Here is a 27,662-nt window from a genome sequence, read left to right as displayed (position 1 = left end):
AGGAAGCTGTATTTTTGCAGATGTTTGTTATGAAATGATCAATAGTGATCAATAGCACAATGTATAGAAAAATAGTCGGGCTTACTGAAAGAAGTGATTTATGAAGGGTCAGCTTTATTTCTCTCATGTATGATTAATGTATAAACAGTAATTATAGTAGTGTAATAAAAAAAATTACCACGTGGAGCCACACATTATACAGAGTGAGGTGTGCATGAACATTCTTTCACGCAAGAGGAACTAACATTTCCTAGACCTGGAAACTGAAGATAATTAAAATGCCTTGTTGACTTTTGGAGGCTTTTCAGGAAATAAGTCATTAATTTTTAAGTGGAATGTCTCTCAAGTAGTAAAGTCCTAAAATTTCTCACAGAATTCATTCCTTCCCTTTACCCAGTAAGACTTGTACATGCCAAACAATAATGATGGTGATACAAAAAATAGCCTGGTCCAGAAAAATCAGTTTCTGGCAAGTGGCTCCAAGACACCCAGTGATCCTCTTCTGCCCTTTGATGTCCCACATCCAGCTCTTCGTCGCAGGTGAAGGGTAGGGTGTCGGAAACAGATCCTGACTTCAGCAGGACTCATTTTGAAGAGGAGTGGAAGCAGCCTCCCAGCAGCTCCTTGCTCTAGTGTCCTCTATTTCTCCTAACAGCTGTAGGAGAGGCAGACAGAGAGGTGATTAGCATGCTGCTCCTTGTTGACCTGGAAGCAGTAACACTCATAAGGCTGAATGGATTCTGCCTTCACCAGGCCTGTCATCCACCCCTCTGATTCACTCATGCTGACAACAACTATATTTTCTTTTTTCAAGATTTATGTATTTCAGAGAGAGCAGGGGGGAGGAGCAGAGGGAAAGAGAATTTTAAGCAGACTCGCAACACAGGGCTCAGTCTCACAACCCTGATTTCAGGACCTGAGCCAAAACCAAGTGTTAGACGCTCAACCGACTATGTCACCCAGGTGCCGCACAACTATGTTTTCAGCCTCATGTCCCCAGTCCTGCCCCCCCCCCACTGAAGGCTCCCACCTTAACAAGTCTAGAGCACCCCTGTCCTTTGGCTTGTACTGTGTTGCTATCCATCCACCCCACCTCCAGTTAAGGATTTCTCCTCAAAATGTAAATACCTCTTTTCAAACCATCTAAGCCAGAAAACTCTTTATCCCTCCTTTGAGCCTCTATAGTGTTGTGTGTGCTTTTGTGGTTTTTTTGTAACAGCTTTATTGAGATCTAATTCACATATCCTGCAATACACCCTTTTAAAATACACAGTTTAATGTTTTTTTTTAATATGTTCAGAGTAACACAACCATCGCCATGGCCTGTTTAGAATATTTTCATTGCCCCAAAAAGAAACCCAGTACTCCAGTCCTCATTTCCTCCCTCCCTAGGCAGTGACTTATCTACTTTCTGTGTCTATAGATTTGCCTTTTCTGGACAAGTCCTATCAATGGATTCCTATAGCAGCTGGTCTTTTGTGACTGTCTTCTTCTACTTAGCACAATGTTTTTAAGAGCCATTCGTGTTGTACCGTGTGTCAGCACATCATTCCTTTTTTTTTTTTTAATTGACAGAGAGTGAGAGAAGGAGAGAGAGCATAAGTCGGGGGAGCAGCAGAGGGAGAGGGGGAAGCAGGTTCCCTGCTGAGCAGGCAGCCCGATGCAGGACTCAATCCCAGGATCCTGAGATCATCACCTGAACCGAAGGCAGAGGCTTAACCCACTGAGCCACCCAGGTGCCCCAGCACATCATTCCTTTTTAAGGTCAGGTACTATTCCTTTATATGGATAGATCCCATTTTGTTGAGCCATTTTGATGTGCATTCAGGTTGTTTCCATTTGGGGGCTATTATGAACAATGCTTCTGTGACCATTTGTGTGTAAGTTATGTGAGCAAACATTTTCACTTCTCTTGGGTAGATACCTAGGAGTAAAATTTCTAGGTGTTATGGTGATTCTGTGTTTTGGACCTTTTGTGGGGAGCAACATTATTTATTCTGATACTTAAATCCCATGGTATTTAGTTATCATTACTACATCTTGTCTTACTTAGGAAATGTAAACATTTGAGGGAAGGGGAAAAGCCTTGTTTTTTCTTTATATTCTACCCAATACCAGCCATCATGTCTACCTAACAAAAGAACACCATTACTGTTAGGACAGGAATATGTAATGGAAAGTGGAGACCTGTGGCATTCTCTTCCTTGTTTAAGCCTAATTTATGTCACCCTTAGTGCTACATCTGTATTTTTTTTTTTAAGATTTTATTTATTTGACAGAGAGAGATCACAAGTAGGCAGAGAGGCAGGCAGAGAGAGAGAGGAGGAAGCAGGCTCCCTCCTGAGCAGAGAGCCGGATGTGGGACTCGATTCCAGGACCCCGAGATCATGACCTGAGCCGAAGGCAGCGGCTTAACCCACTGAGCCACCCAGGCGCCCTACATCTGTATTTCTAAAGTCTTTGGTCTCCCTGAGGCCCAGCAGTTGGAGGTGAATTACCTGAAGATGCAGATGATCAGTGTACAACAGTCTGCACATTCTGAGGGAGATGTACTTTGGGGCACAAAGAAAGGGCACCTTCGAACCTGTCTCCTTGCAGACAGCACTGTGTTCTGTTCTCCACTCAGCTTTTGTGGGGTAATAACATACCTCCAGGAAGCAAGGCTTCTCAAGGCCTTTATTCATCTATCACTGATAATTAAAATGTTTAAAGACATTATAAAAGCCATTAAAAGGAAAAGACCTCTTCCTGTTTCCCCACCCCCCCATCATACCCCAAGAAAACTGCTCTAACAAAGGACAGAAAAGATGCCAGGCTTATAGAACAGAGGCCCTGCATCTGTCTTCGAGTTCACCTTGAAAGGGAGGAGATCAGAAGTATTTTTTCCCAAACTCTTGGGGGCAGGAAGAACCATACTAGGCGGCACTGTCGGTAACTGGTTCTTTCCTCAGTTGGTGAAATCGCTAGATGTGAAAAGCAGCTGCTCTGGGGCAAGGGGTGTGACTGACTCTGCAGCAGCAGATGGCAACCATGGGTGATGGCAGACAGAAGATGGAGGGCTGTGCTGCCCAGGCTGAAAGGGAATGTTCTAGTCAAAGAGAAATGCCTCTTATTGGGACATAACTGGTCTTTCGTGAGCCTTTATCAAGGGTTCTTAAGGTACCCAAGAGAATTGAACTCCATCCAGAACGTAAGTCAATGCTAAATAAGAGTTTACATTCTTTTGCTCTTTTGCATGGGGGGACTAGGGTTCTAGTACCTACCATAAGGACTTCCAGTTGCTTAGCATCTAATAACTATGTAGTAACAATACTAGTGCCGAGATGACAGGTAAATTTGGTTGCCTCTCTTATTGCTTGCTCATGGTCACATGGAGGGGGTCTCTTGAAAGGATTTTTTAGGCCAATTTCAAGCTTAGCTGGAAAGATGGTCATATATTGAATTAGTGATGTCTGTTATGAACACCTAAGAGATGAAGAAGTAGCACTTGTGTTGAATAGTTGTCCAAGACCTTGAGCTCCTCGACAACAAAGACAGTCTAGTCTCTGGACCTGGCGTGGAATTAGTCAGCAGTAGGTATGTATTGATTGAATGAATGAACTGATTTCCTAGTTTGGGAATTGGCCCATAACTCTAAGTTAATGACTCATGTTGAATGCCTTTAACAGTTAATCAATGTTTTTGCAACAGAAATATTTCCCAGAGAACTTTGATTTTTGTGGAACTTTTGTCTTAGTGTTTTCAAAACAGCTCTCCATTTTGCTACAGCAAAATAAAACATTTTAAGAGTTTTCATTTAGGGTGCCTAGGTGACTCGGTTGTTAAGCATCTGCCTTTGGCTCGGGTCATGATCCTGGGGTCCTGGGATCAAGCCCCACAGCAGGCTCCCTGCTCAGGAGGAAGCCTGCTTCTCTCTTTCCCACTTCCTCTGTGCCTGTGTTCACTCTCTCTGTCTCCCTCTGTCAAATAAATAAAATATTATAAAAAAAAAAGAAAGAAAGAAAAATAGTTTCCATTTATAACTGACTACTCAAAGCAGATTTCTTCATTTTCTGTTTTAGTGGTCTAGAGAGGCATCTTGGTATTTTAGAAGGAAAACTAGCTTAGAATTCAGATTTGGGTCTTACTAACATCTTATTAACACACTTGGCGATCATAAGCAAATCACTTCTCTACTCTGGATCTCCATGCTCTCCAAAAATATTTATTAGAAAATTGAAGACAGTAAACTCTTTGATTCTGTGAATCAGGATAAAAGATGAAAAAGAGTATGGGTTTCAACAAGATAATCTTTCTCTTACAGCCTAGCTAATTGCTTCTCTGACTTCAGCTTCATTTTCTGTCCTAAAAGTTGTGATCTCAGGGTAAAGAGGAGGAATGACATGTTTAATGATGATCACTTACAGTAAAGCGTCAACATAATGAAAGCCTTTTCTGATATCTCTGCAGAGTGTTACATGAGGTTTGCCCCATATTTCAATATGATTATGGTATGCATGATACATAAAAATGTAATGTATCATCTTAGACACATGTCTTGGCTGACATTCATCAAGAATCTGACAAATATTTTTATATTTATGTACATCCTGCCTGGTTCAGAAAAAAAAGATATATAAAGATATAAGAAAGTTATCCTCAATACCATAGAAATAATTAAGCCTAAAAATCTTTAGAATGAGAACGGACAAGAGCCAAGTTGTTTTTTGTGGGTTTTTTTTTTAAGTTATTATTTTAGAAAACTTAAAGAAAGGCTCCTGAAGTTGAGGAAGGAAAGGAAAGGAAAATGCGAGCACAGTTTGTCATCCTGCCATGCTTGTTCTAATAGCCTCTTATCAAAGCAATAGCTATCAGTTAATAAAGAAACCACTGAATCATGAATAAGAGAGCCAGGGTAGACCAAACCTTATACTGATTGGTTGGTAGCCTATAGCCAGGCCACATATAATAATAGCTGCTGGTGCTTACTCTTAATGTGCTTATGTGCCAGACACTCTTCTAAGTACCTTACCTATATTGATACATGAAATCCTTACAATAGTGAGGCCATGTGAGTTAGGAACAGTGCTTTGAGCTCTGTGATCCTAACCACTGTACTATACTGCCTCTCACATCTCTGAAATCACACAGAGATTTAATTCACCACCAGTTACGCAGCTCAGCATCTCAGCTCTGAACCACCTCAGGGCAGAATGTTTCATTTATAGCAGCAATAACCAGTTTACAAAGTAGGTGGCTGTGGTGCTTCATAACAGGGTGGATCAGTCCTTTGCTGTCTGAGTTAGTGGGTTCTTTTCACATTGTTTTAAGATGGCATCTTGAATTCCAAAGAACAGTGTAGCATTGCTTTGCACATCTCCTTGTTGGTGTGAAGAACATCATACATCAGCCATGTATGTCCTCTCGTCCCAAGATGTCTTTAATCTACATCAGGGATGCGAAACCAGCCCGCTCCAGCAGGAGAGGTGTCTGCGTGGTAAACTATATTGAAAAGGGTTCACAAGCCTGGTTCAGATGTCATGAGAGAGAGGTTCATGGCTGAGTAGTAACATCTGCCTTGGACAATCATAAGTCCATATCTTTGCTGTCCATAATCTAGTTCAGGATGAAACTACATGATTTCAGAGGTTACTTTTCTTTCAAGAGGATAACAGGATGTTGTGATCCACATAATTCATTAATTCATTCTACAAAAATTTATTGAATTCCTGCTTTGTACAAGACACAGTAGAAAAATGAATAAGTCAAAGTCTCTGTCTCCACAAATTTTATTGCAGCCAGAGACCTATAAATTGTAACGATTTTTATACAGTGAGATAATAAGCATTCTTAGAAAATGCTGTGGCAGCACAAAGAAAAGAGCTGCTGTCTAGGCCTGGGAAGAACAGACAGGCTTCACAGAGAGGGTGCCAGTTAGTTCAAACCTGAACTCAGTCCATGTGTATGAAGCCATTAAGGGAGAGTGTTTTGGCAGCCACCTGGCATGACCATCTCCCGTTGTTTCTGTAGCTATCCTGTTCACAATACATACACCACTACCATTATTATGGCTTTTTTTTTTTTTTTGAGTGTCAAAACAGTTACACACCCAGGAAGAGAGGATGAAATTGATCCACCATGTTGGATCAATATTTTACAAGTTTGCCTGTATGATCTTTGGGTAAGATGAAGCCAGGGAAACAGGGAGCCAGTCCTGGACAGGTGAAATAGGACACTGAAAGGGAAAATCAGAAATGCCAGGGATGAGGCAACATTGATATTTCCCCCAGGCCAGTTCTGTGTCCATTGGAGAACACATTCTCTGTAGACATATGAAAACTATAGCAGGGGTTAGGGTCAGAAATGGCTTCAGAAGGGCTGACAATCTTTGTATTTAGAAAGGGTGTTACCCTAATCCAGTTAAGAATTTCTACAACATACTCTCTCTTAAGAAGTCACATGGCTTTCTTTTTTCCCTTCTCACTGCCCAATGAAGACAGGTATCTAAGATCCCCATTTGCCGGTGAGGAAATTTGAATTCGTCGTGTGAAAGTGCACAGTGAATTGAGCAAAGACTCACAAGCAAGTGCTTACTCTCTCTTACCCCTACATTTATTTGCCTTTACATTTAATGCTTAAAATGAGGAGAGTTGTCCCTGGTAGTTTTAATAAAATAATAAAGCTTTATATTATATTTAATCATCAAGAACAAAGATTAAAACCAAGAAGACACTTTGGAGATAATCTTATCCTGTCTTATTCTAAGATGTGGAACCTGAATCTAGGGAATTGCTCTGGACCTTGAGAGGTCCAGTCATTAAAACCTACTCAGGGGCACCTGTATAGCTCAGTTGGTTGAGCATCCAACTCTTGATTTTAGCTCAGGTCATGATCTCAGGGTTGTGGGGTTAAGCACCACATCCGGCTCCATGCCTAGGACAGAATCCGCTTGGGATTCTCTCTCTCTCCCCACTCTCCTTCTGCCCCCCTCTCCCATCCCTCAAACAAACACACACACATCTTTAAAAGTAAAATAAAATCTACTCAGTCATCATGGTTTCTGTTTGTAACTGGAGACCAGTGCCTCTAAGAGTGGTTTAAGAGGGTGCCTAGGGGACTTAGTCAGTTAAGTGTCTGCCTTCAGCTCAGGTAATGATCCCAGGGTCCTGGGATCAAGTCCCCACATCCAGCTCCCTGCTCAGTGGGGAATCTGCTTCTCCCTTGCCCTCTGCCCCTCCTCCCCACTCTTGCTCCCTTTCTCTCAAATAAATAATAAAAATAAATGAAATGCATCTTTAAAAAAATTATTTTTAAAAAAGCTGTTTAAGAGCCCCTGCTTATCCCATTGGGACTTAATTTAAGGACTTCTGCTGGGTACCTGCTCTCAGTTTGCATTTGGGTTCAGAGGAGCCTTCCTGTCGCCATTTGTAAGAGCCCCGGCTCTTCCCATAGATTGCTATCCATTTATCAGACTCCCACCATTTCTGTAACAACAGCTCACTTCAGCTTGCAGGGGAAAAAAAAAAAATCACCCTTTGCAAGTCAAAAAAGACTCAGAGTGCTGACCAAAAGCATAAGAGGTCTCCCTTCAAGGTATTAGATACTAGTTGTGCTGTCCTTATCTGCTTCTGGCTGGGCTACCTTTCAGGGAGGCATCTCTTTCTTGCCCTGTATGAAAGGTTGCAAGAAGTGGACAGTGCCTCCAATAATCTGATGTTTCCCTAAATCCCCTAAACCTCTGGCCTCGTTAAACTGATTGTTTTACTGCCTGTAGCAGCAATTGGGAGTTTTTTCCACCCCAGATGTGGAAGGTTCTTATGGCTCCTCCTCCCACCTCGTCTTACACTTTTCTGCATTTAGACTTGCTTCCTTTCAGCTCTCCATTCCTGGTACTGTTTCTAAATTATTCAGGACTCTGTTGGTTTCAAGTGAAATAGACCCAACTTGAATTACCAGAGGCAAACAGAAACAATGGAGCATTGCACACAACTGAAAGAGAGGTTAATCAGGCACACCTTGGGAAAAGCTGCAGTTCAGGAATAACAGGAACAGGGGTTGTCCCTGCAGACAGGCCTCTTCTGCAAGACAGGAAACATGGCTGCTGGCAGCTCCACAGCCTCCTAATTTATAGCTGCATCATCTGACATGAACCGGCCTCTCGGGTCCCTGACTAAAAACCCAGGGCCCAGCTTAGGTCTGTTGCTCATTCTGGGACCAGTCAAGTTGGGCCAGAGAGGCAGAGTCTGTAAAGGAGCGTGGTTAGCAGTCCCCATCAGAAAATGTTTGCCATTACTAGAAACCCCAAGGGTGCTGGGCATTCAAAACTAAAGGTGTCCAGGGGTGCCTGGATAGCTCAGACCTTTGAGTGTCTGCCTTCAGCTCGGGGCATGATCCCAGGGTCCCAGGATCAAGCTCTGGGTTCCCTGCTCAGCTCCCTTTCCCTCTGCCTGCCACTCCCCCTGCTTGTGTTCTCTCTGTCAAAGAAATAAATAAAATCTTTCTAAATAAATAAATAAAGGAGTCAAACTAGCCTGAGAGCCCATCCTAACTGAAAGCAGGTTGACAAACAAGAGGCATAATGTGCTTTTTAAAATTATTATACATTTGGGGCTCCTGAGTGGCTTAGTTGGCTAAACATCCAACTCTTGGTTTTGACTCAGGTGATCTTAGGGTTGTGAAATCGAGTCCCATGTTGGGCTCACGCTCAGTATAGAGTCTGCTTGAAATTCTCTCTTTCTCCCTCTGCCTCTTTTCTGCTTGTACACACAAGTGCACACTTTCTAGCTTGCTCTCTCAAATAAATAAATAAATAAATAAAATCTCTGAAAAAGTATTATATAGTCAGTACAGCTTTGCTAATTGACTTTCCCTTTATTGACTCTCTAACTACACTCTCTTGTTAAAGCATTATCTCATACCCACAGAGGCTGGATGCCCCCAGCTACTAGGCTGGTTTCTAGAACACCTGCACATTTCTACTCCCACCAGTGGAGGGGTATGCTTTCCATAGCCTGGGAAAGCCAGATGGACTTGTAATTATACCATTTAATTAAATACTCCCTGAGTGAAAAACAATGTTAAGAAGAAAGTTATTGCTCTGAAAATCAAGTTTAATTCAGAAAGTTTTGGTGACAGCCAGAAGCTAGAAGCGATGGCTCTTCTGTAGTGGGGGAGAGGGCTTTGAACTTTTTATTCCAGAAGAGGTTCTAGATCCTAGTTCCCTATATTAAAGTTCTAGCTGTGTAACCTTGGGCAGTAGTAGTAGCAGTATCTTGAGACTTAGACCTTCATTGTAGAATGGAAATAATAACAACTTTGTTGGGGGAACTTTAAGGGTTAAACAACTTATTTCTGTTAAAGAATTTAATAAATTTATCTTAATAACAATTAGAAGTGCTTAACCATAGAGAAAAATCATTTACTTATCAAAGAAATCCATGAAAACCTAAATAATTTTTCTTTTTTTAACCTTGATAAAATATTAATTTTAATAATTTATGTTTTAACCTTTATATATAGAATTATATATACAGAATTACATTAGCTACAGATAAAAATGTCTTACTTCTTTCTTTCTCATTTTTTATATATTTTTTTTATTTTAAAATTTTTTATTAACATATAATGTATTATTTGCCCCAGGAGTACAGGTCTGTGAATCACCACGTTTACACACTTCACCGCATTCAATATAGCACATACCTTCCCCAATGTCTGTAACCCAGCCACACTCTCCATACCCTCCTCCCCCCGGCAACCCTCAGGTTGCTTTGTGAGATTAAGAGTCTCTTATGGTTTGTCTCCCTCCTGATCCCATGTTGTTTCATTTTTTCCTTCCGTACCCCAAAGCCTCCACTTTGCCTTTCAAATTCCTCATATCAGAGAGATCATATGATAATTGTCTTTCTCTGATTGACTTATTTTGCTCAGTGTAATACCCTTTAGTTACATCCATGTCATTGCAAATGGCAAGATTTCATTTTTTTGATGGCTGCATAGTATTCCATTGTGTGTATGTATGTATGTAAGTATAGACACACACACACACACACACACACACACCATATCTTCTTTATCCATTCATCTGTTGATGAACATCTAGGTTCTTTCCATAGTTTGGCTATTGTGGACATTGCTGCTATAAACATTTGGGTGCATGTGCCCCTTTGGATCACTACATTTGTATCTTTAGGGTAAATACCCAGTAGTGTGATTGCTGGGTCATAGGGTAGCTCTATTTTCAACTTTTTGAGGAACCTCCATACTGTTTTCCAGAGTGGCTGCACCAGCTTGCATCTCCACCAACAGGGTAGGAGGGTTCCCTTTCTCTGCATCCTCACCAGCATCTGTCATTTCCTGACTTGTTAATTTTAGCCATTCTGACTGATGTGAGGTGGGATCTCACTGTGGTTTTGATTTGTATCTCCCTGATGCCGAGTGATGTGGAGCACTTTTTCATGTCTCTGTTGGTCATCTGGATGTCTCTTTGCAGAAATGTCTGTTCATGTCCTCTGCCCATTTCTTGATTGGATTATTTGTTCTTTGGGTGTTGAGTTTGCTAAGTTCTTTATGAATTTTGGATACTAGCCCTTTATCTGATATGTTATTTGCAAATATCTTCTCCCATTCTGTCAGTTGTCTTTTGGTTTCATTGTCTGTTTCCCTTGCTGTGCAAAAGCTTTTGATCTTGATGAAGTCCCAATAGTTCATTTTTGCCCTTGATTCCCTTGCCTTTGGCAATGTTTCTAGGAAGAAGATGCTGCAGCTGAGGTTGAAGAAGTTGCTGCCTGTGTTCTTCTCAAGGATTTTGGTGGATTCCTTTCTCACATTGAGGTCTTTCATCCATTTGGAGTCTATTTTTGTGTGTGGTGTAAGGAAATGGTCCAGTTTCATTTTTCTGCATGTGGCTGTCCAATTTCCCCAACACCATTTGTTGAAGAGACTGTCTTTTTTCCATTGGACATTCTTTCTGCTTTGTCAAAGATTAGTTGACCATAGAGTTGAGGGTCTATTTCTGGGCTCTCTATTCTGTTCCATTGATCTATGTGTCTGTTTTTGTGCCAGTACCATATTGTCATGATGATGACAGCTTTGTAATAGAGCTTGAAGTCTGGAATTGTGATGCCACCAACTTTGGCTTTCTTTTTCAACATTCCTCTGTCTATTCGAGGTCTTTTCTGGTTCCATATAAATTTTAGATTTGTTACATTTCTTTGAAAAAAATTGATGGTATTTTGATAGGGATTGCATTAAACATGTAGATTGCTTTAGGTGGCATAGACATTTTCACAGTATTTGTTCTTCCAATCCATGAGCATGGAACATTTTTCCATTTTTTTGTATCTTCCTCAATTTCTTTCATGAGTACTTTATAGTTTTCTGAGTACAGATTCTTTGCCTCTTTGGTTAGGTTTATTGCTAGGTATCTTATGGTTTTGGGTGCAATTGTAATGGGATCGACTCCTTAATTTCTCTTTCTTCTGTCTTGGTGGTGGTGTATAAAAATGCAACTGATTTCTGTGCATTGATTTTTTATCCTGACATTTTACTGAATTCCTGTACAAGTTCTAGCAGATTTGGAGTGGAGTCTTTTGGGCTTTCCACATAAAGTATCATATCCTATGCAAAGGGTGATAGTTTGACTTCTTCTTTGCTGATTTGGATGCCTTTAATTTCTTTCTGTTGTCTGATTGCTGAGGCTAGGACTTCTAGTACTATGTTGGAATGCACTGGTGATAATGGACATCCCTGATGTGTTCCTGACCTTAGTGGAAAAGCTCTCAGTTTTTCTGCAATGAGAATGATATTTGCGGTGGGTTTTTCATAGATGGCTTTGATGATATTGAGGTATGTACCCTCTATCTCTACACTTTGAAGAGGTTTGATCAAGAATGGATGCTGTACTTTGTCAAATGCTTTTTCAGCATCTATTGAGAGTATCATATGGTTCTTGTCCTTTCTTTTATTAATGTATTATATCACATTGATTGATTTGTGCCTTGCAGCCCTGGAATAAATCCCAAGTGGTCGTGGTGAATAATCCTTTTAATGTACTGTTGGATCCTATTGGCTAGTATTTTGGTGAGAATTTTCACATCTGTCTTCTTCAAGAATTTTGGTCTGTAATTCTTCTTTTTGATGGGGCTTTGTCTGGTTTGGGGATCAAGGTAATGCTGGCTTCGTAAAATGAGTTTGGAAGTTTTCCTTCCATTTCTATTTTTTGGAACATTTTTAGGAGAATAGCTATTAATTCTTTTTTACATGTTTGATAGAACTCCCCTGGGAAGCCATCTGGCCGTGGGCTTTTGTTTGTTGGGATATTTTTGATGACTGCTTCAGTCTCCTTACTGGTTATGGGTCTGTTCAGATATTCTATTTCTTCCTGGTTCAGTTTTTGTAGTTTATATGTCTCTAAGAATGCATCCATTTCTTCCAGATTGTCAAATTTGCTGGTGTAACTTTCTCATAATATTTCTCATAATATTGTCTCATAATAATTGTTTATATTTCTTTGATGTTGGTTGTGATCTCACCTCTTTCATCCATGTTTATTAATTTGTGTCTTTTCTCTTTTCTTTTTGATAAGTCTGGCCAGGGACTTATCAATCTTATTAATTCTTTCAAAGAGCTAGCTCCTAGTTTCATTGATTCGTTCTGCTGGTTTTTTGGGGTTTTTTTGTTTGTTTGGTTTGGTTTGGGTTTTTTTGTGTTTTGGGGGGGCAGGGTTCTGTTTCATTGATTTCTGCTCTGATCTTTATTATTTCTTCTGCTGGGATTAGGCTTTCTTTGCTGTTCTTTCTCCAGACCCTTTAGGTGTAGGGTTAGGTTATGTACTTGAGACCTTTCTTGTTTCTTGAGAAAGGCTTGTATCACTATATACTTTCCTCTCAGGACTACCTTTTCTGTGTCCCACTGATTTTGAACAGTTGTGTTTTCATTATCATTTATTTCCATGAACTTTTTCAGTTCTTCTTTAATTTCCTGGTTGACCCATTCATTCTTTAGTAGGATGCTGTTTAGCCTCCATGTATTTGAGTTCTTTCCAACTTTCCTCTTGTGATTGAGTTCTAGCTTCAGAGCATTGTGGTTTGAAAATACACAGGGAATGATCCCAGTCTTTTTGTACCAGTTGAGACTTGATTTGTGACCCAGGATGTGATCTACTCTGGTGAATGTTCCATGTGCACTAGGGAAGAATGTGTATTCTGCTGCTTTGGGATGGAATGTTCTGAATAGATCTGTGACGTCCATCTGGTCCAATGTATCATTTAAGGCCTTTATTTCCTTGTTGATCTTTTGCATGGATGATCTGTGATATGGAGAGATATCACTCCATTTCATTTGGGCTGTTAAAGTCCCATACTACTATTGTATTATTGTTGATGAGTTTCTTTGATTTTGTTATTAATTAGTTTATATAGTTTGCTGCTCCCATGTTAGGGGCATAGATATTTAAAATTGTTAGATCTTCTTTTTGGACAGACCCTTTGAGTATGATGTAGTGTCCTTCTCATCTCTTATATAGTCTTTGGCTTAAAATCTAATTGATCTGATACAAGGATTGCCACCCCAGCTTTCTTCTGATGTCCTTTAGCTTGGTACATTGTTTTTCACCCCCTCACTTTAAATCTGGAGGTGTCTTTGGGTCTAAAATGAGTTTCTGATAGACAGCATATTGATAGGTTTTGTTTTGTTATCCATTCTGATACTCTGTGTCTTTTGATTGGGACATTTAGCCCATTTACATTCAGAGTAACTATTCAAAGATATGAATTTAGTGTCATTGTATTGTCTGTAAGGTGACTGTTACTGTATATTGTCTCTGTTCCTTTCTGGTCTACTAGTTTAAGGCTCTCTCTTTGCTCAGAGGACCCCTTTCAATATTTCCTGTACAACTGGTTTGGTGTTTACAAATTCTTTTAATTTTTATTTGTCCTAGAAGCTTTTTATCTCCTTCTATTTTCAATGATATCCTAGTTGAATATCATATTCTTGGGTTCATGTTTTTCTCATTTAGTGCTCTGAATATATCATACCAGTTCTTTCTGGCCTGCCAGGTCTCTGTGGATAAGTCTGCTGACAATCTAATATTCTTACCATTGTAGGTTACAGACTCCTTGTCCCAAGCTGCTTTCAGGATTTTCTCTTTGTCAGTAAGACTTGTAAGTTTTACTATTAGATGATGGGGTATGGACCTATTTTTATTGATTTTGAGGGGCACTCTTTGTGCCTCCTGGATTTTGACGCTTGTTCCCTTTGCCATATTAGGGAAATTCTCTACAATAATTTGCTCCAATATACCTTCTGTCCCCCTCTCTCTTTCTTCTTCTTCTGAAATCCCAATTATTCTAATATTGTTTCATCTTTTTAAAAAAAATATTTTATTTATTTATTTGACAGAGATATCACAGTAGGCAGAGAGGCAGGTAGAGAAAGAGAGGAGGAAGCAGGCTCCCCACTGAGCAGAGAGCCCAATGCTGGGCTCAATCCAGGACCCTGGGATCATGACCCGAGCCGAAGGCAGAGGCTTTAACCCACTGAGCAACACAGGCGCCCCATATTGTTTCATCTTATGGTATCACTTATCTCTCGAATTCTCCCCTTGTGGTCCAGTGGTTGCTTGTCTTCTGCTCAGCTTCTTTATTCTCCATTATTTGGTCTTGTATATCACTAATTCTTCCTTGTGCCTCATTTATCCTAGCAGTAAGAGCCTCCATTTTTTATTGCACCTCATTAATAGCTTTTTTTATTTCAGCTTGGTTGGGTTTAAGTTCTTTCATTTCTCCAGAAAGGGCTTTTATTTCTCCAGACAGGGTTTATTTAATATTTTCCATGCCTTTTTCAAGCCCAGCTAGCACCTTGAGAATTGTCATTTTGAACTCTAGATCTGACATATTACCAACGACCTTATTGATTAGATCCCTAGCCTTCGGTACTGCCTCTTGTCCTTTTTTGTGTGTGTGTTGTGAGTTTTTCTACCTTGTCATTTTATCCAGATAAGAATATATGAATGAGAAAATAAAATACTAAAAGGGTGGCAAAGACCCCAGAAAAATGTATGCTAACCAAATCAGAGGAGATCCCAAATTGGGGGGAGAAGAAAAGGGGTAAAAAGAAATTTTTTAAAATGTTAAAAAATTAAAATTTAATTTAATTTAAAAAGTAAAATTAAAATTAAAAATGTTAAAAAAAATTAGACTGGTAAATAGAACAGAGCCACCCACTTTATTTTGGGTGTATTTTGGTCTCTTAGAAGAAATTACATCCCAAAATTTTAAAGAAAGAAAAACTTAAATATATACAAAAATAAGGGTAAACATGATGAAGGGATGGAATATGACTTCAAAGATGAAATTTTTTAAAAAAATTCTAAAAAAGGAATTGATAAGTTGGTTGGAAAAAAGAAAGAAAAAGAAAAGTGGAGAGAATTTGCTCAGGCTGGAGACTAGAACAAACCCTGTGGTAGATTTAGGGTATATTTTGATGTATGGGAAGAAATTGTATCCAAAAATTTTTTAGAAGAAAAAACCCTATATGTATACAAAAAATAAAGTTAGATACAATGAAGGATAAAATATGACTATAATAATGAAGGTTTAAAAAGATTTTTTTAAGAAAGTTATTGTTAAGATAAAATAGTTTAAAAACATTACAGAGGAAAGAGGGAAAGTTTTTAAAATTAGAATAAGAAAGAAATAAAATTTAACAAATTTAATTAACTTTGCAAGTCTATGGAGTCTTGGTGAGAAAGCCATGAATTCCATGCTTTGGTTTCCCCTCCTCTGGAATTCCACTGTTCTCCTTGATCAGTGAGCTTGGTCTTGGCTGGATGTTCTTGATCTTCTAGGGGAGGGGCCTGTTGCAGTGATTCTCAAATGTCTTTGCCCGAGGTGGAATTGCACCATGCTTGCCAGGGGCCAGGCTAAGTAATCTGCTCCAGTTTGCTCTCAGGAGCTTTTGTTCCCTGAATGCTTTCCGTAGAGCTCTGGAGGACAGGAATGAAAATGGTGGCCTCCCAATCTCCAGCCTGGAGGAGCCAAGAGCTCGGGTCCCCACTCCCCAGTGTGCCCTCGGAGAAAAGCGGTCAATCACTCCCATCTCCCTGGTTTCCAGCCACCCTCCAAGCTCACCTGGCCTGTGACCGAGTGTTTGTGTCTCTGGCACACAGCCCCATTTGGAATCTCCAAAGCCAGCAGATTCCTGCTCTTCCAGCAGAGGAAGATGGGTCTCCCGAATCTGCCACTTGGTGGGGCGGGGGGGTGTCCCTGCTCAAAGAGCAGTGGTACCACTGTGCCATGGATCACAGTTTAAGGAAACCCTGAGCTGAGAGCCCACTGCTCAGCTCCGTTTCTGTAGTCAGCTTTCCTGCTCTGATACCTGCGAGCTCTGTTACACTCAGACACTTGTGACCCCGCGGGACCTGAGATCACACTGTCCTTGTGAGGGCTCCACTCCACTTAGCCTCTGGAGCAATGTCCCTCAGTGGAGCAGACTTCTAAAAGTTTGGATTTTGTGCTCTGCTGCTCCACTGCTTGCTGGGAGCTGGCCCTTCCCACCACGGTCTATCTTCCCGTCCCTTCAGATTCACTTCTCCACATGTCCTACTTTTCAGAAAGTGGTCGATTTTCTGTTTCTAGAATTGCTGCTCTTCTCTTTGATCCCCTGTTGGGTCTGTAGGTGTTCGGAATGGTTTGATAACTATCTAGCTGATCTCCTGCAACCAGATGTCATCTCAGTCTACTCCTCCCCCATCTTGACTCTCCCCTAAACCTAAATAATTTTTCTAATGTAAAAGGACACCTCCAGAAAGTTCTATAAACCCAATTTATTAGGATGAGTCTATAGTACATCCTCCTTCCCAAGTATGTTTGGCTTTCGTAAGGAAAAAAAAAAAAATTAAAGTCAGGGGGAACAAACTTTAAAAGTGGAAGAGATGATTGGAAAGTCTCTGGGTAGCTTTAAGGAGTCTTTGAGTTGCAGCAGAACCCATGCTGGCTCTGTTCATAATTTTGCTTTCTGAACTAGTATTCTAGAACCTGGTACATTCTTCTCATTTGTGTCTTTCACAGAGGGCAGTACAATTTAGTTCTAAGTGTATTTCGGGCATCTGGATTCTAGTCAGCATTTCTGGCACCGTTTTAGAACCTAAAGTCTGCGGCTTATTCCTAATGTGGAAAATGGAATAATCCCCCAGGCACAAGAAGAAGAACTCCAACATTCGGGCTGCTGTTACTATAGCGAGACAGTGCTACAGACATCACAAGACTTGTTATACAAGGAAACATGATTACAACGGATTAGAGAAACTCGCCAGAGCCTTGAAGGATTTATTGCTTTTTGAATTTTGAATGAGACATAAATATGTTTTTCCCCTCTTAATTTTGGACCCCATATGGAGAAGGTGAGAAAATTCTTCAGCCGATTCTAGAATGCTTAGCTGCTAAAGATTGGTTGGGTATTGTGTCCAAGTCATATTGCAAAGGGCATGAATGCTTGCTTGGCAGAGATGCAAAACAGTCACTCCTTTCTGTCTGCACTGCCAAGTTAGTTACTGCCTTGTCTCCCAGTGGGAGAAAAATGTAGCTCCTTGGGGAGTCTTCTGGAAGGCAGCATGGTGTAATGGAAAAAGCAATGCACTCAGAGGCACAAGGCCTGGATTGCAGCTTCCACACTTCTAAGCTCTGTGATTTTCAACAGGTTACTTAAACTCTTTTATCAAAGTATAGGGACAGTAATTCCCCTCTCAGAGGATGGCATTAAGGATTAAAGTATGTTAAATATCATGTAGAAAATCTCAGATGTTAGTTGCATTAGCATCAAAATGGCAACTGTAGTATACTCCTTTGAGTTCATAGATCTCAGAGTTTTGCTGATATCCTGGAAAGGGAGTTTTAAAAATAAGGATGGGGGGCGCTTTGGTGGCTCAGTTGGTTGGGCAACTGCCTTCGGCTCGGGTCACGGTCCCAGAGTCCTGGGATCGAGTCCCGCATCGGGCTCCCAACTCCATGGGGAGTCTGCTTCTCTCTCTGACCTTCTCGCCTCTCATGCTCTCTCTCGCTGTCTCTCTCTCAAATAAATAAATACAATCTTTAAAAAAATAAATAAATAAAAATAAAAATAAAAATAAGGATGGTTTGTCACCTTCTGTGTTCTCCAGATTCTTTGGTTTCTCTGGAAGCTGAAGCAATATAATGGGTTAGTGGTTAGGAATAGCTTTGGAATCAGACACATCTAAATTTAAATTCACTACTTGCTCATTGTGAAGCATTGGACAATCCACGTGACTTCTGTTATCCTCAGTTTCCTCATCTATGAAATGGATATAAAAACAGTCCTTCAGCCATTCTTTATCCCTTTCCCCTGTTTTATTCTCTATATGGCATTTAATCACTATCTGAAATTAGCCATTTTTGTTTATTTCCTGTCTCCCTCTCCAGCCCCCACTCAAATAGAATTCCCACAAGGGCAAAGTCTTTCTATGTGTTCTTTACCACTTTACATGTCTTGCCTAAGATAGTGACTCGTGGTACTTTGTTATCCTTTTCACCTTTGACTCCTGGTTGTTATTGTTATTGTTGTTGTTTTTAATTCTCATGCCAGTATCATGGCTAAATTTATATACAGTAGCTGAGTTAGAGACTGGGCTGCGATGTTTTGCATTTGGAAATACCTATGTTCTTACAGTTGAGTTTCTGTTTCCTAAAGATGCTTACTCAGCCTTCCATGGCTCAGTTTGACTTGTGACATCAGAAGATTAACAGGCAGAAGTCTGACTCAGGGTCTCAGCTAGGAAAGAACATGACTTTCAGCCCTGCTCACCCTTTGAGGGATGGCTGGACAAGGCTCAAAAAGGTCTTGGATTTCAATTCATCTAGGAAGGTATTTAGCAAATTATTTTTAACCATTTGGATCTGAGACAGATCACCCAAGGAATCTGCTGTCTGTGCATAAGAGAAGAATAGGAGAACTAGTTGGAGCTGAGGGGAAGAGACCAGGCTTTCTTACTACTTCCCAGGGAAACCTGGTGACTTTAATGTACCTAGCACGTTGGACACCACTAAGATTCCAAGATGCCCCATAACCTTTAAGAGTTAGGCACTGCAGACAGATCAGTGGTCAGGCTAAATTTCCCCTCATTCATTAGCCATCTCCCTGTGAGGAGGTGGCATTCGTGGCAATGAATTGTGTCCTAGAAAAAACTGAGCCCCAAGAAGAGGAACTCTGGACTCTCCTACCTCTTCTTTCAATCCCTGTGAACTGGTTCCTCTAAATTCCTGTGGGACCAAGATGGGCCTGCAGGTGGGGCAGGGGTGGTTCCTGAACACCCAAGGGTTGTACACCAAAGGTTGCATGTATGTGTGTTATGGAGGGGAGGTTCAGTGTCATTGTACTCTCAAGAGGTATCTTCGGTCTAAAGTAGGTTTGGGACCATTGCCCTCGGTGGCTGAATGTGGTTTTTTAGTGTTTGCAAACTCTGCAACTTTGCCCCTCTGGCACCTAAAGCTCTGTGTGGGTGGCTTGAGGATGGAGATGCTGAAGCAGTGTACAGCTGCCCAATCTTGTTGGATTTTTGCATTATGGCTCTCTCATCTTTTCCTGAGCTTGCGCATTTTCACAAACCATTAAGCCAGGCCCAGTGGTAGCCAAGTCCCAACTTGTCCACGGAGGGTTTAGTTAAAAAGGATTGTAGGAAATTCTATAAACAAGCTATTTCTGTAGGTTTGGCTTTAGGAATAAGATAAAGCCACATCATCAACAGACCTGTTAGTCCCCTGAGTTTCTTTCTTCTGTCACAAAACATTCCCCAGCTTTTAAAGGAGGGGTGACAATAGAATGACATTTTCACTGAGAAGGAGCAGCATGTATACTGCATTTCTGCATCCAAAAGCATGAACATGCATTCCCCTTCTGCCCAGCATCCTCCACTGCAGCCTGACCGGATTGCTATGGACCTTCAGAGTTACTGAGCTTCTGTTAGTTCCTCTGTTCTAACTACCCAGTAAAGTGCTCCTGCCTTGCTCTTAACACAAAAGTCTTTTAACTGTAAGGTCCAGGAGTCCCTAGAAATGAAAAGCTGCTGGTAGGTGTGAGTATCTTTGCCAGTGCAGTGAGCTCATCTTCAGCAGGAGTGTGGCTGCTTTTGTGTAGTGAGTATTTATTATGTGCCGGGCTCTGTACAGCGCTCTTGGAAATTTGTCTTATTCAGTCCTCACCCTGAGGTAAATGTCAGTATTCCCATCTTACAGATGTGGAAGTTGAGATTCAGAGAGGTATAGTCACTTATAAACTATTTTTTTTTAATGTAGAGGGCTCCTGGGTGGCTCAGTTGGGTAAGTTTCTGCCTTTGGCTCAGGTCATGATTCCAGCGTCCTGGGATCAAGCCCTTCATCGGGCTCCCTGCTTCTCCTTCTCCCTCAGCCTGCTGCTTCCCCTGCTTGTGCACGCATGTACGTACACTTTCTCTCTCTCTCTCTGTGAAATAAATAAAGTTTTTTAATAAAAAAAAGTGTAGGGATGCCATAGCATAGAGAACTCCAAGGGTTACCCGCAGATGTGAAGCAAAGGCCCTTCCCTGAAGCTGAGTCATGGGGTGGATGGACATTAGTTTGGAAAAAGAACTTAGGGTGGAGGTAGTGAGATCCAGAGTCTGAGGAAAGTGCAGACATGTATTACCATCTTCCAGTATTACTCTTGTTCTGTCTATGTCATTTAAGATGCAGATAATCATCTTGACCAGCATTCTTCTCCAGTCACCTGTATGGGATTAGCATTCATTGTTCTTCTGAGTTGGAACCACAGATACTTGCCTCCTAGTTTCATGTGGCTTTTCTCCATCAAAGTCCCACAGCCATTTACCATTGACAAGCACAGGCCCCAGTGAATCCCACCTTCAGTCTCTGTCCTCTCCAGTCCTGCCTCCAGCAGCCACCAGGCTTCCCTTTCTGACACAGAGATCTGAGCACGTTACTCAGGGTCTTATAGAGGCTGAACTTTGCTTTGGGGTAAGGTCGGCTCCTCAGCATGGCAGTCACAGACAGGTCCTACAGCAGGCTCCAGCATACCTCTCAAGCTTGTTGGTCTTAGCTGCCCTACACTTCTGCCTGTCCCTTGGCACTTATTCGCTCCACCTGGCAAATGCGTGCCCATCCTTTAAGCTTTCATCCTTTCTGAAGGCCCCCCGGTACCTGTCTCACGCTTGTCACACTGGACCACAATTATTTGCTAGCTTCTTGAGAATAAGAATGTGTCTTAATTATCTTTATATCCTCAGTACCTAGCATAATACCTGGCACATGCTCAGCACTTAACTAAGAACACCTTTGAAAGAATGATTGCCTGACTCTGATGGAGAGCTAAGGTGAAGGCTTGGGGACATAATAAATAGAAGGTCCCCTTCTGTTTACAGAAATCTCACAGTGCAGTTGTCTCGTGCATATTCACGTCACATACATATACGTATTTGGACCAATAGAATTGTTAGTGTGAGAAATGTAGGAGGTTTCCCAGCATCTCACATATTCTCTTACTCTTTTTTTTTTTCTTTTCTTTTTAAGAGAACTCAGAAAAGTACTTCGTGTACTGCTTTTTTAGATACCTCCTTTAGGATTAAACTCTACAGGATTAATTACTGTATCAGTCAGATTCTTTGGGTTGGAAATTAGACACTAACTCAAATTTAAGCAAACGTGAGGATTTATATGCTCAAATAACTGAAAAATTCATGGATAGTTCTAGCCTCAGACACTCCTAGATCTAAGTGTTAAAAAAATGTCTGTGGTGTCTTCTTCTCTTGCCTGGCTTTTCTCTACACTGCTTCACTGTTCATTCTTAGGAAGGCTCTGGCCTTGGGATAACAAGATGGCACTGGTAGCCCATTGCCAGCCATAGCAACTACCAGGGAAAGCAAGCCTTCTTCCCACTGGTGCTAGCTAAGGTCCTGCTTCACTGGTTTCTAGTGACCCAGTTACCGTGGGGTGGGGGACAGGGAGGTAGCTCTCACTTGTCAGAGCTGGAATATGTTCCCATCTCCAGTGGCATTAGGGTAAACAGTCCACCAAAATCACACAACCTGAGAGTCAGGGAGAACTTGGAGAAAATTAGGAAACTGGTGTGGTTATCATAAAGATAATGATACAGCAGGCTGAGCATATAGATATCCTTTTTGGTTACCTTTCCTTTCTTTTTTACTAATATTTCTGATATTTCTCTTATTTCTTAGAGCTAAATGGTGTGATAGGCCCGAAGCAGGTGGCTTGTCTTTTCCTTTTTCTTTAAATACCTGCCCCCTGGTATTGTTAAAAATAGTCACCTTATTGCTCTCTTTCACTTACTTTTCACCCTAGCTTCTAAGTGTTGTGTGATACAGGATAGGTGATAGTGCTCTTCAAGTTCAGAAAATGGTGAATTCTGCCTCCGCATCCCACGCCTATCTGAAACTGACTGGAGATATATATATATATATATATACACGATTTAATAATTTTATATATATTTTATATATATATATTAAATTTTAATATACTCTTGATTTAACATATATTAATTAATTATAATTAATTATAATTATATTATATTATTATTAATTATATTATATTATAATTAATATATATATATTAAATCAAGAGTTTACTTTAGGGGCACCTGGGTGGCTCATTCGGACAAGCAGCCAACTCTTGGTTTCGGCTCAGGTCGTGATCGATCATAGGATTGTGAGATCGAGCCACATGTTGGGCTCTGTGCTGAGCAGGGAGTCTCCTTGAGATTCTCTCCCTCTGCCTTTCCCCCCTCTCGAACGCTCTCTCTAGGATGTGCATATGTGTGCTCTCTTGCTCTCTCTCTCTCAAATCTTAAGAAAAAAGTTTATTTTAACTGTTACCCTGGTTTCAGTTGCACAGTATTCTCATTTACCACTACCGCTTTGTTTACAGTGCGCCCTAAATTTAGGCATTTATGTCTCCTCACCCTTCCGTTGAACCCAGAAACATTTGCCTAAATATCTTTATATATGTTCACCCTTACAACCACTGCCTTTTAACTTTCATGAACTCCTTGATAAGCACAGGTCACAGTTACGAGCTCTCTCCATGCTTTGGCAAGACTGTGGCCAAGGGAAGATTTTTAGCCACGCTCTGGACATCTGTGTCTTGGTTGAATTCAGTGCATTTCAGCTCAGTGGAGGTTTCCTGAATGCCTAGTGAGCAGCAGCCAGTGTGCAGGGCTCTGTGGGGGGAACACAGCATATTCATTTGGTGTCTGCAGTTCAGCCCCTTGTAAGCGCTGGTAGTCAAGACACACAGGGCAAGGTCTCTGTTTTCATGGAACTTCATGCACAACAAACAAAGACCCTTTCAGCTAATGTTGAACATAAAGATGCAAACAAAATGGGATGTTGGGGTAGAGTGAATTGGTGTGGGAGGAGAAGAAAATAGAAGTCAGGAGTTAGTTTAGACTAGCAGGTTAGTGCAGGCCTGTCTGAGAAAGCGACTTCTGAGCTGATACCTGAAGGCAGAGAAGGGATCCACACATGTGGGTGTCTGGGGAAAGAGCCTGTGGACAGGGGGAGCATCTTGTGCAAAGACCTATGGTAGGAACAAGCTTGTTCAGTTTCAGAAATAGGAGAAATGTAGTCAGCATGGCGAAAGCACAGTGAATTGTGGGGGTGTGGTTGGAAGTGAGGTTGGAGACAGAGGCAGGGGACAAGTGACCAGAGGCTCTTGTAGGCCATGAGAAAGAGCTTGTATTGTGTTTTAAGTAGGAGACTGTCAGAGAGTGATTTGCATATTTTTTAAAGCCTTGGCTGCTATGCGGGGAATGGATCGGGGTGTAAAAAACTAGAAACAAGAATGTTTGGGATGAGTGGCTGAGCAAGAAAATTTATATCATTTTAATTATCGATGTTATCATACACCTGATGGAGGAATTTGAATTTGGGTTTTCCTCTAGAGGCAATGGTGTGCATCATTAATAACTTCTGCTTAGTGAACATTTATCAGTGCCAGTCGCATGGCTTTCTGTGCATTTTTCAAGTCTTCTCGCACGCAAAAACCCTATAAGCTGAGTTTAGTGTTCATGTTACCTTTTATAAAGGAAGAAACCAATGGGGAGAGCTAGATGCTGACCACTCCTAGTGAGGAAAGGGAACAGAAGCAGCAGGGAGGCTAGGCACCAAACTCCTGGAAGCGGGGCTGGGAGGCTTGTCAGGACACACACTGGAGTTTGGTGGTGAGAAGAGCTGGTCCTAGGAATGGTGAAGAGCCTGCCCTAGGAGCACACGTCCCAGGGCAGGCTGCACACTGTCAAAGCCTGCGGTCAGTGCCATGGGAGAGCCTTGAATAAAACAGAGGCCGAGGCTGTTCCCCCTGGCATTGTACAGGCTGGTGAAGAGATGTCTCTAACACAGACTAAAAAGTGGGAACTTCTTGAAGGAGAATTTGTTATTTTGTTGATACACTTAACTTACAATGTCAGAAAAAGTCCTGGTGTCTTCATTGAATTCCTACACCTTCTCCTAGGTCAGTTTTAAGTTAGAATGGTCTCAGAAAATCTGTCCTGACCTGTCTGTGCCCTTTACCCCCAAATGAGCAGGTGGGCATTTTTTCCTACCCTCAGTTTATCTGTGTCCTTCGTCTCTGTCTCACTGTCTGCATCCCACCCCCCCACCCCCACCAACACACACACATACCAAAACTGGGCTTTCTGGGGCATCTTGAGAGTACCAGGGGAGCCTGTTCTGCCCTTTGTGTTTACCTTGACACAGAAATGATCCCTGGCTGTAATAGGTTTCCCTCAAGCGCTCAGGGTCTTTTCATAGCCTAAGACATCATCGTGACCTTCCGAGGACTGGCTGTTTCTGTGGGTACCTAACAGGGGTCAAGTCTGCCCTGAGGTACTAGGAAAGCTGTTGGAGCCTAATCTGCTCTTACTTACGGTAACTTCTTTTGGTTTTCTATGAGTTTCTTTCTTCTTTCTTGAGAGGACTTACTATGTTGCCTTTAGCTTGCGCCCAGCATTCATTCTAACAAAATCTGGAGTCTCTGGCGTTTATCGTTGGCCAGGCTCCATATGAGATGGTAGAAAATGGTTGCAGTTCTAGGAATTTCCAGCCTTAATTTGTTAGCCAAATACATCAGCAGGAGCGGTAGCTGTTAGCTGATCTGAGTTTTTTGTGGTGAGATTTTTTTTGTTTTGTTTTTTGTTTCTCCCCCTCCAATGAGAACTACTGTTTGTTAGCACTGAGATCATCAAACCATTTCAGTTTAGGACATTGTGTGAGAATATAATTATATCTCCCAAAGATAAAGGTCTGGCCTAGTTAAATGAGGGCAAAAAATGAATAGGGTCCATAGAGGGGAATGATTACTGGTACCAGGTACGCTGAATGGCAACTCACTTATTTTCAGTGATATTATACAAATCAAATAAAATCCTGTTCCCTTTTATTTTAGCTAAGTATTCTTGTCCAAATAAAAATCAGATGTTTTTCTTCTTTTTCATTTTTTTTTCCAAACCAAATGGTTACAAACACTTACTTAATATAATTTACTGGAGCTTTTTTTTTTTTTTAAGAACATTTACATTACTTTCTTTTATGCATGCAGTAACTTTTGATCAAAACATGACTCCACGCTCTTGTTTAATGTTGAGCAGCTGGATTAAAGGCTTCTTTTAATCTTAAATACAGATTATGACTCTCTCCCTTTAAGCAAACCACCATAAAACCTTGGCCCTTTTCCAGTTTTCTTCATTAAAGCTCTCTTTATTATAGTGTTTTCGGATGGCAGTCATTAAATGATTGTTATGCACAATGGGCACTTGATTATAATTATTTAACTGGCAATCAGCTATTGCAGCAATTTGGTAGTGTAATTAAAAGGGAGCATGTTTGTACCTGCCAGCATCTTTGAGATGTTCAGCTCTGGATTAGGGAAAGAAGCAGAATCTAAACATATGGACAGGAAGAATCAAACACTTCTGTGAATGGAAGCTTTTCTTTTATTCTTCCCCAGTCTGGTTCCTGGTCTCTTTTGTTCCATAAGGTAGATGAAGGATAGTGATGAAATTTGGGTAAGAATTTTTGTGCTACAAATTCCTGAATCAATCAATACATTCAGCAAAGATTGTAAATTTGCTCCATGTGCTGAGAAATGCTTAATGGGTAGAAGTGAACTTAATCTAATTCTGCTTTTTTAAACACAAACATTTTTCCCCACTCTGATTTAGGCATTTCAGCATTTCTTTCTTGACCTATAAATTGATAAGGAATACAGGGGCGCCTGGGTGGCTCAGTGGTTTGGGCTGCTGCCTTTGGCTCGGGTCGTGATCTCGGGGTCCTGGGATCGAGCCCCGCATCGGGCTCCCTGCTCCGCAGGAAGCCTGCTTCTCTCTCTCTCTCTCTGCCTGCCTCTCTGCCTACTTGTGATCTCCGTCTTTCAAATAAATAAATAAAATCTTAAAAAAAAAAATTAAAAAAATAAAAAAAATTAAAAAAAAAAAAGGAATACAACTAGCAAAATGTTGGCATAAAAGACAGCTGGCATTCACTTATTAACAGAAAGTCATCAATCACTAAAGAAGTTAGTAATACTGTGATTCCCAAGTTAAGATCATCCACAGCATGATTCAGAACCCTTTCCATGTGACAAACATCTAATCCTAACCAACCTTAGCAAAGAGTAAATTTCTTGGTTTATGTTATGTTATTGGAACCGCTAATAAGATTAAAGGGAGAGCTGCAGAAACCAGGGCTCAGGGTTAGAAACTGGGATTCAGTCCCTCTTGAGACTCACCTTCCATTCACCTCTCTGCTGAGCATGACTGTGCTTGGCTTTGTTCAGAGGACAGGTCTCTAGGCTTCTCCCTGTGGCAGGAAAAATGGCTATTAGTAGCCCCAGATTCTGATCTTCCTTACTGAGCAACTCGGGTGGTAACACGTGTCTTCTTCCAGACACTGGCCTCAAGGAAGGGCTCTGATTGGCCCTACTTGGGTCATACTCCACCTCCTGGACTAATTACTGTTGCCAGGTAAATGACCCCATCTGATTGGCCAGGTCTTGATCACACCCCTGTGGGTAGGGTAGGGAAGATGGAGTCTATATCAAAGACTCTATATCATATCAGAGAACTTGATATGTTCCCATAGGTGGGGTTCCCCAGTGACTAAGAAAAACACAATGGTTATTTTAACGAATGAATATGAAAATCTGAAGTATCCAAACCTAAAGAATATTCTCTGCATGTTTTCCCAAAGTGATTCTCATTCTTTTAGAAGTATGTCACCTTTGTAAGACTGAATTATAGAAGAGTCCATCTCGGTTTTAAATGATTGCCTAACCTTACCAACCTTACCTTCTTGAGCCTTTAATAGTGTGCTCTCAGGGGAGGGTCCTAAAGAGATGGAACAGAAATAAAAATGCCTGTTGTGGTGGCCCAGCCACCACAGCTACCTTATTACAGGAGACTAAGGATCCAGGGTTCCATACAGCACAGTTTTCAACTATGACCTCACAGTATCAAACCACTTCCCACAGTTCTGCATGATAAAATTTTCCATTTTTCTCTTGATTTAGTTCCACATTTGAATCTGAGGGAAAGGCTAAGCAGTCTGAAAAATGGCAGACTTAAATAGCAAAAGACCTTTAAAAAGTAAAAGAGAACATTAAGTGAAAATTTAAAAATGCTTTTCC

At 41.1% G+C, this 27,662-nt stretch overlaps 1 protein-coding gene and 1 long non-coding RNA gene across 25 annotated transcripts in view; one reads left to right on the top strand and one right to left on the bottom strand.

Annotated features, from left to right (window-relative positions):
• ATG7 (autophagy related 7) overlaps positions 1-27,662 on the top strand; it is a 243,135-nt gene that overhangs the window by 142,113 nt on the left and 73,360 nt on the right. The window lies entirely within an intron of this gene.
• LOC309873642 lies at positions 82-27,441 on the bottom strand. Of its 2 annotated transcripts, none has more exons than XR_014316443.1 (3): positions 27,325-27,441; positions 26,766-26,836; positions 82-655 (listed from the first exon to the last, which is right to left on the bottom strand). It is a non-coding gene; the product is annotated as an uncharacterized lncRNA (long non-coding RNA). The 2 variants fall into 2 exon arrangements; XR_014316444.1 differs by lacking the exon at positions 82-655 and adding an exon at positions 22,862-23,199.

This window comes from Mustela nivalis, assembly GCF_964662115.1.
Source record: "Mustela nivalis genome assembly, chromosome: 1".
Classification (NCBI taxonomy): domain Eukaryota; kingdom Metazoa; phylum Chordata; class Mammalia; order Carnivora; family Mustelidae; genus Mustela; species Mustela nivalis.
This window is presented reverse-complemented; position numbering and strand designations above follow the sequence as displayed.